Source organism: Balaenoptera musculus, chromosome 1 (genome assembly GCF_009873245.2).
Source record: "Balaenoptera musculus isolate JJ_BM4_2016_0621 chromosome 1, mBalMus1.pri.v3, whole genome shotgun sequence".
Lineage (NCBI taxonomy): Eukaryota > Metazoa > Chordata > Mammalia > Artiodactyla > Balaenopteridae > Balaenoptera > Balaenoptera musculus.
The window spans coordinates 153,617,657-153,630,336 of record NC_045785.1 but is presented as its reverse complement, the minus strand read 5'-3'; the positions used below and the strand labels follow the sequence as shown (position 1 = coordinate 153,630,336).

The 12,680-nt window shown below is 41.4% G+C and overlaps 1 protein-coding gene across 6 annotated transcripts in view; it reads left to right on the top strand.

The window, feature by feature from the left end:
- C1H1orf116 (chromosome 1 C1orf116 homolog) overlaps positions 1-12,680 on the top strand; it is a 39,357-nt gene that overhangs the window by 17,752 nt on the left and 8,925 nt on the right. The window contains exons 1-2 of one of the 6 annotated variants that reach the window (XM_036828288.1): positions 8,813-8,991; positions 11,560-11,741. The exons of 1 other annotated variant lie outside the window; for it this stretch is intronic. The gene's annotated coding sequence lies outside the window, so the exon portion shown is untranslated. Of the gene's footprint in view, positions 1-8,780; positions 8,992-9,874; positions 10,248-11,559; positions 11,742-12,680 lie in introns of those variants that run through there. 4 more of the 6 variants (XM_036828295.1, XM_036828304.1, XM_036828277.1 and 1 more) reach the window with 4 other exon arrangements.

Sequence of the window (12,680 nt, the reverse complement as noted above, 5' to 3'; positions counted from 1 at the left end):
TATTATACAGGGAATATAGTCAATATTTTATAATAACTATAAGTGGAGTATACCCTTTAAAAACTGTGAATCACTATGTTGCAACCTGTAACATATAATACTGTACATCACTATACCTCAATTTTTTAAAAAGCTTTTAAGTTTAATTAGGTTCCATTTGTTTCTTTTTGCTTTTATTTCTTTTGCCTTAGGAGACAAAGTTTTTTAATTACTGAGATTTATGCCAAAGAGTGTTCTATTTTCTCTTCTAGGAATTCTATGGTTTCAGGTCTTACATTTAGGTATTTAATCCATTTTTATTTTATTTTTGTTTATAGTGTAAGGAAATGTTCTAATCTCATTCTTGTATATGTAGCTGTCCAGTTTTCCCAGCACCATTTATTGAAGAGTCTCTCTTTTCCCCATTGTATACTCTTGTCTCATTTATTCTAGAATAATTGACCATATAAGGGTTTGTTTCTCAGCTCTCTATTCCATTTCATTGATCTATGTGTCTATTTTTGTGCCCATACTGTACTGTTTTGATTACTATAGCTTTGTATTATAGTTTGAAATCCAGGAGTGTGGTAACTCTTGCTTTGTTTTTTCTCAAGATTGTTTTGGCTATTTGAGGTCTTTTTGGTTCCACACAAATTTTAGGATTATTTGTTCTAGTTCTGTGAAAAATGCTATGGATATTTTGATAGGGGTTGCCTTGAATCTGTAGATTACTTTTCATAGTATGGACATTTTAACAATATTAATTCTTCCAATCCATGAACATATTATATGTTTCCATTTCTTTCATCTTCAATTTCTTTCATCAATGTCTTGTACTTTTCAGAGTATAGGTCTTTCACCTCCTTGGTTAAATTTATTCCTAGGTATTTTATTCTTTTTGATGCAGTTGTAAATAGGACTGTTTTCTTAATTTCTCTTTCTGATAGTCTGCTATTAGAGTATAAAAATGTAACAGATTTCTGAATAATAATTTTGTATCCTACAATTTTACTGAATTCATTTGTTAATTCTAACAGTTTTTTTGTGGAGTCTTTAGGGTTTTCTATGTATAGTATCATGCCACTGGCAAATGGTGACAGTTTTACTTCTTCCCTTCCAACTTGGATTCCTTTTATTTCTTTTCCTTGTCTGATTGCTGTGGCTAGGACTTCCAATAAAATTGGTGAGAGGGGGCATCCTTGTCTTGTTCCTGAATTTAGAAGAAAGGCTGTCAGCTTTTCACTGTGGAGTATGATGTTAGCTGTGGGTTTGTCATAAATGGCCTTGAGATATGTTCCCTCTATACCAACATTGATGAGAGTTTTTATCATTAATGGATGTTGAATTTTGTCAAATGATTTTTCTGCATCTATTGAGATGATCATGTGATTTTCATTCTTACTTTTGTTAATGTGGTGAATTACATTGATTGATTTGTGAATATTGTCCATCCTTGTGACCCTGGAATAAATCCCACTTGATCGTAGTGTATGATCCTCTTATATATTGTTGGATTTGGTTTGCAAATATTTTGTTGAGGATTTCAACATCTATATTCATCAGAGATATTGGCCTGTAACTTTCTTTTTTGTAGTGTCTTTGCCTGCCTGGTTTTGGTATCAGGGTAATGGTGGCCTCGTAGAATGAATTTGGGAGTGTTCCATTGTCTTCAATTTTTTGGAATAGTTTGAGAAGGATAGGTATGAGCTCTTCTTTATATGTTTGGTAGAATCCCCCCTCTGAAGCCATCCAGTCCTGGACTTTTGTTTGCTGGGAGTTTTATTGGTTATAAATTCAATTTTACTACTATTAATCACTCTGTTCAAATTGTCTGTTTCTTCTTGATTCAGTCTTGTCAGGTTATATGTTTCTAGAAATTTGTCCATTTCTTTTAGGTTGTTCAATTTGTCAGTATATAACAATTCATAGTATTCTCTTATGATTTTTTTGTATCTCTGTGGTATCAGTTGTTATTTCTCCTCTTTCACTTCTTATTTTATTCAGGTCTTCTCTCTTTTCTTCTTGGTGAGCCTGGCTAGAGGTTTATCAATTTTATCTTTTAAAAAAAACAGCTCTTAGTTTCACTGATTTTTTCTATTGTTTTGGGTGTCTCTATTTTATTTATTTCTTCTCTGATCTTTATTATTTCCTTCCTTATGTTTACTTTGGGCTTTGTTTTTTCTTCTTTTTCTAATTCCTTTAGATGGTAGGTTATTTGTTTATTTGAGATTTTTCTTGTTTCTTGAGGAAGGCTTGTATCACTCTAAACCTCCCTTTTAGAACTGATTTTGCTGCATCCCATAGATTTTGGAAAGTTGTGTTTCCATTTTCATTTGTCCTGAAGGATTTTCTGATTCCTCTTTGATATATTCATTGACCCACTGGTTTTTTAAGTAGCATGTTGTTTAGCCTCCACGTGTTTGTGCTTTTCCTATTTTTCTTTCTGTAATTGATTTCTAGTTTTATATATTGTGAAATGCTTGATATAATTTCTATTCTCTTAAATTTATTGAGACTTGTTTTGTGGCCTAGAATGTGATGCATCCAGGAGAACTTTCCATGTACACTTGGAAAGAATGTGTATTCTGCTGTTTGTGGATGGAATGTCCTGTAGATATCTATTAAGACCAACTGGTCTACTGTGTCATTTAAGACCACTGTTGCCTTATTGATTTTCTGTCTGGATGATCTGTCCATTGACTTAAGTGGAGTGTTAAAGTCCCCTACTATTACTGTATTACTGTGAGGTACACTTTTTCCCCAGAGCTGATCACTGCCCACACCCTGTTGTGGAGCCACACTGCAGGGCAGGTGGGGCCCACATGGATTCTTCGTGTGTATCAGGGTGTAAGCTGTGGTGGACTGGCCACCATCAGAGTTCTGGGTCTCTTCTGAGGCGCTGCTTGAGCACACGCCAACAATGGCCACCACCACCCCACCCAGATGACACTCTGGGACCCCGTTGCCTCTGTGTCCCACAGCCAAAATTCTTCTCTGGTCACGGCAGCCCTAGATCCAGTGCCGAGCTACAACGTGGAGTAAGTGAGACTGGACCATTTACTTGGCTCAGACTGGGACACATGCAGAGGTGGTCAGGGAAAACCCAGCAGCCACTAGAGGAGTCTTCAATCCAACCTCTCTGCTCTGCCTTGGGGACAAGCCAGCATGCATGCACTCCTCAAGAGCAAAGTTCAGGCTTCCCTCAGCCCTCCTGTTAGTCCCAGTGGTCCTCTGACCAGCCAAGGGGCTCATCTCCCCTGTGTAGGACCCCAGGAGTGGGGTGCCCAATCTGTGTCTTAAACCACTTACTCCCCAGTGTGGGTCTCTGCCCATGTAATCTCCCTTTTCCTCTGAGTCCCCTTCCAGGAGCACAGGTCCCAACCTGATCACTTTTCTTTCCTTCCTATCTGATTTTGTGTGGATCTTTCTTACAGCCTTGTTTGTACAGAAGTCTTTCTGCGAGTTTCCAGTTAGTTTCCAGTTAGAGAATTGCTCCACATGTACATGTATTTTTGATGTGTTCATGAGGGGAGGTGAGTTCCACATCCTCATACTCTGCCATCTTGATTGATTCGTGGTGTCAGTCTTCTTGTTGTGTGATCAACAAGAGATGTTAGTGATTTGAAGGAATCCAATGATAAAAAAACAAAAGCAAGAGCAGGAAATTCTGACATGTGGAGTAGAAGGTTAAAGTTTACATTTCTGGGTACCTAGATGCTAGCAGATAGGAGGGAAATGGTTACAGTCTAATCCATCTGTCTGGCTTATAACTGTTACTATAATATAAATTTGTATTCCATGGTCCTGTATACTGCTAACAATGAATAAAATAAATATTAATACATTATACTCATAGTATACTTAATGCAAATTCTATGACAAGTGTTCCAAGAAATAACAAGTTTGAGAAGCAAAATATATTCTTGAATTGGCAATTTCAACAAATGATTTTGTGTAGAGCTATGAGGAGCTTGCTGGGAGATCCAAATATTATCCATTTGTGTTCCCTAGTATTTTGCAGTATTGAATATTTGCTATAAGCTACAGTTCTTTGTAAATACTATTAAACTTGATATTTCTTATTTATTAAACAATGTTTCAATACAGATATCCATAATAATAAATAAAGAACATAAAGAATGTTAGAAGCATGTTAAGAAAGATAATTGAAATCAGTCAGCCCATTGCCAGATGCGTTTTAAATTATTGCAATGTAAAGTATCGTCAGTTGGGGGCTTTTGTAATAGCTCAGACTCATAGGTATATTCATAACATCAAAAAGTCAAAAACCTCTGAAACAGTCCTGATGAGCCAATGCCTACTACTTTTAAGAGTTATGCACAGTTTAATAGTATGTCAAGGGACAAGATTTGGGGAAAAAACAATAAGCAAAACTGTAGCAGTAGATGGGTTATCTACCGACACTATCTCCAAAAAATGAATTATTTAGGGCAAGATTGTTAAATAAAGGACTTCAGTTTCCCAAAAGTTTATCATCAGTTTTGACATTAATATATAACTAGTGTAATATAATAGAAGAATTATACATAGAAAAATTTGGTGCCCTTCATGAATTCAAATTTTTCAGGGAGAGAAAGAGGACAATTACATCCTAGTGGGTTAAATCTAGAGACGTGTTCATTGTGTTAAGAGATTACAGTGAAGCAGCACCTAACATCCTATTCGAAAAGGTGGTGCTTGGGCTGAAACTTGAAGGAAGGCTAAGACTAAGCCAGGAGAACAGGGTGGGAATGGGTCCAAGCAAAGGGTGCAGCCCAGTAGCATGAAAGCATGACAGTTTCAGAAAAATTAGATGTGACTGTAGTAAAGAGTATGGATGAATATGTGGTGGGGAAATGCACATAAGCCCAGTTAATGAAGGTTTTTTATGTCTTATAGGGACTTTGAATTTCATCCTGAATGCTATGAAAATACCTCAAAGTATTTTAAGGAGAGGAATGACAATTCAGATGTGCCTCTATGAAATGAAAGATGTGAAACAAGGAACTTCTGTAGTTTCTTCCATCTTTAGTGGTCTGTGATCCTACAAATAGTGAAGTCCTGATCAGAGTAGAGAGGACGAAGAGCCGGAGACAGTTATGAAAGTGATCTCACAGGAGCTATGGGAGGATTGCTGTGAAGTATTGAGTCTGGGTGCTGCAATTAGCTGGCAGGGGGAGAGAGGAGAGAGGTCAGAGGTAAGACGGGTTCCATTTTGAACATGTTAAGATTTGGCATTCCTTACAAAACCCACTGATGCTACTAGATGATCTCAGCCCTCCCCTCAGACTTTCATTAACACTGGGAAGAAAAGGACTACTGAATCCTCTAAATTTTTATGGTAGGTGGGCCAACACTGCTCTCAAAAAAGAAAAAAGGGAGAAAAAAAGCTACTCCCAGCAACTACTTAATGATTAAGTCATTTCAGAACTTCATCCAAATCCACTTAATTACACCCTTTAGTTCCCATCTAATTAGTTTAGGCTTAACACTAATATCAGTTTGGTGAGAACTTGCTGATCTATTTGATCTCTTAATCTGGCCTATCAATTCCACAGTTTATAGCCAAATTATAACCATTCTCATCTGAATCCTTTCCCAACTGTTCTCTCTTTAAAGCAAGTTCTCGCTACTACTTGAAGAATAAAACCTTCCCTCTCCCCAACAGAAGTACATTCAGAGACCCAGCACGGAGTACCATGCCCTATACCATGAACATAGTGGGTACCCAGTGTTTCCTAGGGCTGGTGATAATACATGTTCAAAGTAACTTCATTTTTCCTTTGGAGAGGAAAAGGAGAAGAAAAGCACTGCTAGGATGTGACTGTAATGTGAATGAATAAGTATCATGAATGGTTAGAGTGGAGGTCCACTGTATTTTGCAGAGAGTCCAACTTTATAAGGGGCCCAAAAGAGGAAAGATTGACCAATGACTGTCTGTGGTATATTTTGGTTTTAAGGTGGTGTGTGCGTGTTTGTGTGTAGGGGAAGTGAGTTGCCTCAGTGGGGAGGTGGTACTGAGAAAGGAAATAAACTAGTTTCTGACAGTCGAGAAGATGACTGCATCACAACAGCATGCAAGGATGGAGAAGGAGTGAGGACACAGATGAGTCAGGTGAGTTGAACTGTAATTAGATTCCACAGTCAGGTCATCAAATAGGAATTCATATACAAAGAGCAACAACACACACTGCTCCTCAAATGATGACCTACATCAACCAGGGAGCCTTAGTCTCTCAGGTTTCTGACTTTGGAAATCCTCTCTTTCCCCTGGTCCAGACCTCCTTCTCAATTCTCTCGGAAACTTAGAGACTTGGTATTTCTTTTTTTTTAAATAAATTTATTTATTTATTTTGGCTGCGTTGGGTCTTCATTGCTATGAGCGGGCTTCCCCTAGTTGCTGAGAGCGGGGCCTACTCTTTGTTGCGGTGCGCGGGCTTCTCATTGCGGTGGCTTCTCTTGTTGCGGAGCACGGGCTCTAGGCACACGGGCTTCAGCAGTTGTGGCTCGCGGGCCCTAGAGCGCAGGCTCAGTAGTTGTGGCACGCAGGCTTAGTTGCTCCGTGGCATGTGGGATCTTCCCGGACCAGGGCTCGAACCCGTGTCCCCTGCATTGGCAGGCGGATTCTTAACCACTGCGCCACCAGGGAAGTCCCGAGACTTGGTATTTCTCCAAGCCAAAAATAAAGAAAGCAAAGCAAAACGAAGAAAGATTCCAAGGAAAACGTTTAAAGATATGGAGAACGAAAAACACCAAATTCAGAATAGTGATTTATTTCAGCTGGGGGTGTATGTCTGTTTTGAGGAGGCAGGAAGGAGTGGGGAGAAAAGTTTGTTAGCAGCTTGAACTGTAATGTTAATGTTCTATTTCTTGAACTGGGTATTAGGTACAGTGGTGTTTTTATGCCAGAATATCTGAAATCTTTCATAATTTTCAAAAAGAGATGTTAAAAAAAGGAAAGAGTAACAGAAAGATCATTTTGTCTATGTCCCTACTTCTACCTGGGAAAAGACAGGGGTCCTTCCTAATTATTCTACTTTTATTATAAACTGAAAAACTGTTCACAAACAAGACTGTGCCTCCTCTCATCTTTGAGGTTAATGCTCACAAATCAATTCATTTTTTTAACAAATGTTCAAATCACACACCTATGAAGCTTGATCAACTTCAGTGACTCCATCCATGGGTGTAACTCTAGTTTCATTGAACTGATTTGGAACTTCCTGTTTTATTAATATTATGACATCATACATGTTTGAATGACACATCAGGAAGAGAGGTCATCCTCCTTAAATGTTCAGTCAGCTCAGTTATCCAAATGGCGCTGATAGGGTGCTGAGTTATTCCAGGCTTCCTCAAACCTCCTTTCTCCTCACTAGTCCTGCCCTACCTCTTCTGTACCCAAGCCCCAGGGTCACTGCACTTCTGCAATGATCACATTGCAGAGACCACACAGAGAAAAGATGAAAGCCATGTGTCATCTTGTTATAAAAGACATGAATAGCTACAAGACAGAAATGAGACAAGAAAGGATAAATCTAGTTATTAGAATTAGACCTGCACATTATCTGTGTATTTCATGTTTCCTACTTGGGATTTTTCTCCAAAATAGAGGCTGATTGGCATCATACTGATAGATGGCAAGCTTGATGTCCTACTGCCTGAGTTGAAATCCCTGCTCTGCCACATCCTAGCTACATGATCTTGAGCAAGTTATTTAACCTCTTTGTAAAATTTGTATATTAATAGTGTCTACATTCTGAAGTTCAGATAAAGAGTAAATGAAATAATGCATGAAAATGCTTAGCACAGCACAATTCCCAGTGCATAGCAAGAGCTTAATAAATGTTGGCAATTACTATGTGCATTGATTTTAATTTTTCTTTCTGCCTTTTGGTATTGAGGATAACATATATCCAGGAAAAACCAGCTTCCAAGCAAAAGGCACATCTGGTGAAAGTGGCTTCCATTCCTGGAGAAAGATTCCTTCCTGAAAGCATTGGGTTCTTCCAACTACTCTCTTCTCCCTACTCTCTTCTGGTTGTTTTAACTACGGGTGCCAGAAATCGGCCACTGGAAGGAGACAGGAGTTGCTAAACTGGTTGGTAGCTTCTTTTGTTTTTATTTCTTAATATTCATTGCTACCTTCCACCCACAGCTAAAAGAGACCAGAGACCCAAATGACAGCGTGCATGTTCCCTCCCTCAAGGCTGTCCAGTCACTTTTTCATCAGAACAGGGACCTCTTGGGGGAGAAAATGGTTTTATTTCCCCCAGAAGTAAATGAGGCCAAGAAGGTCGTTGGCAAACTGTAGGGCAACGGTGTCTCAGTGCCAGCATCTCTTGCCTTAGACGCCTTCTTCTGTGGTCCTGAGTGGAGTTGCTAGGATTATGAGCCGCTAGGAAAAAGCTTGAGGATGACAGTGACTCCGAAAAGCTAAAAGAGCGAGTAGCAAAACTGGCCACAAAGGATTTTAACTTGCAGAACTCAGGGGAATACTTCGAGAGGAAGCAGGCAGTTATAGATAGAAAATCAAGTTTCAGACAGACACACGGAAAAGCATACTGCCTAGTGGACTGTTTCTTTATAACAAGATTTTTTTTTTTTAATAACATGCCGACTCTCCTTTCGTCCAGTCTCAGCCCAAACCAGTCCCCCACCTTCGAGCCCTCCTCTATTATTAAAGGCTCTTTATTGGCTCTCAACGAGGAAGGGAGGGCAAGAAACGATTGGCTATGTGAGAGCAGCACCGCCCTGCGCCGTCCCCTCCCACGCCCTCCCTGGATAAACAGCTGGAATGAGAAATAGGGAGGGAGGGCTGGGATTGGCTGAGTGTCAGTTGCCAGGGTGGGGTGAGGCAGCGCGGATGAAGATTTTACCTGTCTAGGTAAGTCAGGAAGAGGTCAAAAGAAGAAAACAGTAGGAAGCAGGGGAAGCAGTCTCTGTCTCCGTCTCTGCCCTTTGAAATATAAGGGTATTCCTTTCCTCTCTTCAGCCCCCCGCCCAGTGAAGGTGAGTTAATTCCTAACCAACTAACTATTGCTTATTCTGTAGCAAGAGCGGGGTGCTTCATGGGAAGTCAGAGCTACAGAGTTGCGGGGAGCCCTTTATACCCCAGGTGGGGGGCTTTCCTCTCTGTTCCTCAACTCCCTGAGTCCAGTACGGGATCAGAGTGAGTTGGTAGCTTCTTGAGATTGGAGTGTTTTAGTGGAGACCCAGGCTGAGACACTTTTTTTTTTTTTCGTCTGCCTATTTAGGTTGGATGAGCATATTGTGCTGACAACAAGAAAACAGATTTGTTTTAGAAATTTCCATCTCTGAATAATTGAAGTTGCGTTGTGATTTTGGAAGGGAATTGTTAGAGTAGAGGAGGTCAGAATGGAAAATCGCCCGGGGAAGAAAAGTACTTTGGTTTTCCATTCTAACAGGCAAATTTCTCATGGCTTTATGAACTCAATGTCTATTGTTATTTAAATGAAGGGTGCAGTGTGTGTGTGTTCAGTAATGGTAGTGTGATAATGGAACTCTTTGTGGATGGGTGTGTAAGGCGTGAGCTGCGCTAGGTTTTTGTAAGGGTGTGTGAGGTTTGGTTACATTGGGAAAATGCCAGCTCAGGCTACCAGCTCATCTTTGGAAAACCCACGGATACTCTAGTTGCAAAGTCGAGCCTATTTGAGTTCAGCTTCATTAAATTTCTGACTTTGCCTGTTAATAGACACAGGGACTGGCAAACAGGAAGCTACTCAACTGTGCCGGGGCCTCAGCTACATTAATATTTCACGGTAGCATGTTGAGTCTAGTAGGAATTCCAAGTGGGGCTAAGGCCAAAGCAGTGTGGCAGAGTCCAGAGAGGAGAACCAGACCAGTGTTGTGGTTTTGCTTTGCCTTCCTTCAGGTGTCCCAGTTGGCAGTCTGTGTGGCCGGATTCCCTGCACAAGGACGCTGGGTGTAGAAGTCAAGTCAGAGTAACAAGTCAGCTCTCCGCCAATCCTTGTGGGGATTAACACTGTGGTCCCTAACTTCACCCCTTTTCCTCCTGCTTCCAGAAAGAGGGAAGTGGGAAGACCCAATGCCAGGATCCCAGGGCCTGGCACACAAGCCCTGAGTGAATATATTGGGTTTCGTCCTGGCAACTGAAGCTTTAGGCTTTAGCTCAGCCCACGCCACAGAACCAGCCTGCCAAGCTCACTGACTGAGGGCTGCCATACACGGCGACCTTGTCAGCAATAAAGATAAGCTGCAGTGTCGAGCAGAGTTCTTCTGTGCAGGTGATATTTCCACCCACCCTCTCCCTCAAACCCACTGGTGAAAGAGGCGATTATATCATTGCTTAAACACAGACAGAAACTTGCCCTTGTGCTTGTGGAGAGGGATACACACACAGTGCAACTTTTAGTCTTCTTGGCCTTTTCCTTAGGATGTTCTCCAGCCCAAGGCACATTTTGGGTGGTCAGCAAAAAGCAGAGGCACCTGGTCTAAGAGAAACAGGAAACCTCTCTGACCACTGGGGAGAGAGCTGAGCTCTTGGAGGATAGAGGAATGGGCTCCCAGGAAGAGGGTGATAAGGGGCCTTGGGTCTGTTCCGATGGTACAGAGAAGCCAAACAGGAGTGGGGCTGGAGGCCTCTTCCCACCCCACCCCCTCCAGATGCCAGAATTCCACACGCCATTTATTTACTCTCCTCCAAGGCTTGGCTGGTTTCAGGGAGTAGTTAATATTTAATGTGCCTTTGCATGGGTGGCCCCGATATAGGCTGTTCACATTTCTTAACCCATTCCCTCCTCCCCTCAAGCTGCCCAAAGAGGTCAAGGGTTAAAAAATACAGAACTCTCACATTGAGTGTTTTGCATGCTGTTCAGGCTTCTGGTCAAGTAGAAATACCTCAGGTTTCAATGGCTGCCCTGAAATAGCCCCCAAGTTTCAAGGTTGTAAAGTTGGTGGAAGGAAATGCAGCATCCAGGTCAGGTCAGACTGGTGAGGGAAGGAGAGAGTGGTGAGAAGAAGAGAAGACGTCTTTATGGTTCAGACTTTTAGGGTCAGGATACTAGGTGTGGAGATGAGGTGTGAGCACCTTAGAGCTCATTCAACTTTGGTTTCAGGTTCAGGTTAATCTCTGCAGTGATTTTGTTGTGCCTATGACTTGAGCTTCAGTGGCATTTGGTGTCTTTTCCTTATTCTGGAAATATCTATTATGGGGACAAAAAGCTGGCCTGGATGCGTAAATCTGAATCAGAGAAGAGTGGTCTTAGGGCTTTCAGTGTTTAGTCAGGCATGGCCAATGGCCCTTCTTTAGGTACCCGGCCCTCTTGCCTCTGGACAGCTGCTGTAATGCCCTCTAGAAGGGCTGGGAGCCACAGGCTGCCCCTAGATGCAGTTATAAATCATTTCCTACTTCCCATAGGAAGGGGAGGTAGAAAGAGCCCCAGCTTTTGCATCTGTCAAATGGAGAAAATGCCACATCCTGCCTAAGGTATCAGGTTATTTTAAAGACCGAATTAACATATCTGAAACCACTTTGTAAGCTATACCCTGGTATGTTTTTTAAAGCAATGCTGTTCATATTGTTTCTATCTCTTCCAGCTGCTTCAGGCCATCCTTTGTTCCAAAGTGAGAATGTGTTAGGCTGCCCTGGGAGCGAGGAGAGGCTAGCATACCACTGTAAAGTCCGAAGTGTGCTTGGAAGAACAAGGGTAGTCATTTTTCTCTGAAAGGGAAAGACAGCATCTGCTCATCCATTCACAGAGAACATTCTATTAATTACAGTGAGTCACTTTTAATAGTTACGGCCCCAGTGTAACAGATAGGAAAACTAGAGACAAAAAAACAGACCCTTGGATCTACACTGACTTCTTGGAAACAACACCTTTGTCTTAACAAAGTTTTGCATGCCTCATGCCTATTAGGTACTCATAAATGTTAGTGTAACTGAAAGCATTGCCCAAATTCCATTAAGCCATATATTTTCTGGGAAATAAAATATTAAAAAAGAGCTTACATGGGGCTTCCCTGGTGGCACAGTGGTTAAGAATCTGCCTGCCAATGCAGGGGACATGGGTTCGAGCCCTGCCGGGAAGATCCCACATACCGCAGAGCAGCTAAGCCCGTGAGCCACAACTACTGAGCCCGCGTGCTGCAACTAGTGAAGCCCACACACCTAGAGCCCATGCTCCACAAGAAGGGAAGCCACGGCAATGAGAAGCCCGCGCACCACAACGAAGAGTAGCCCCCGCTCACCACAACTAGAGAAAGCCCGTGTGTAGCAACGAAGACCCAATGCACCAAAAAATAAATAAATAAAATAAGTAAATTTATTTAAAAAATTGTTTTAAAAAAGAGCTTACAGTAATAGGATAGAAGCCAAAAAAGAGACCTTCCAACAGTTCAACTAGTTCTAATGTCTACTGAGTTCTAGTGTCAACTCAGTAGACACTAGAACAAATGACGTTTATTCATCCAGCATTTTTTGAATGCCTTCTGTGTGCCTAGGCTAACGAGAAATGGATCCTCTTTGTTGTAGTGGTCTCAACCCTTCAGAATGTTAGGAATGAGTTAGAACTTTTGGAACCTAGACAGTCATTAATGGAGAAGCTAGCTGAGGTGACTGAACTTCATCCACATGACTTCTCACGTTTCTGTTTCTTTGGGATTCTGGATAATGGGGAACTAACCTCATGAAAGAATCCCAGGACTTATCTTACCCC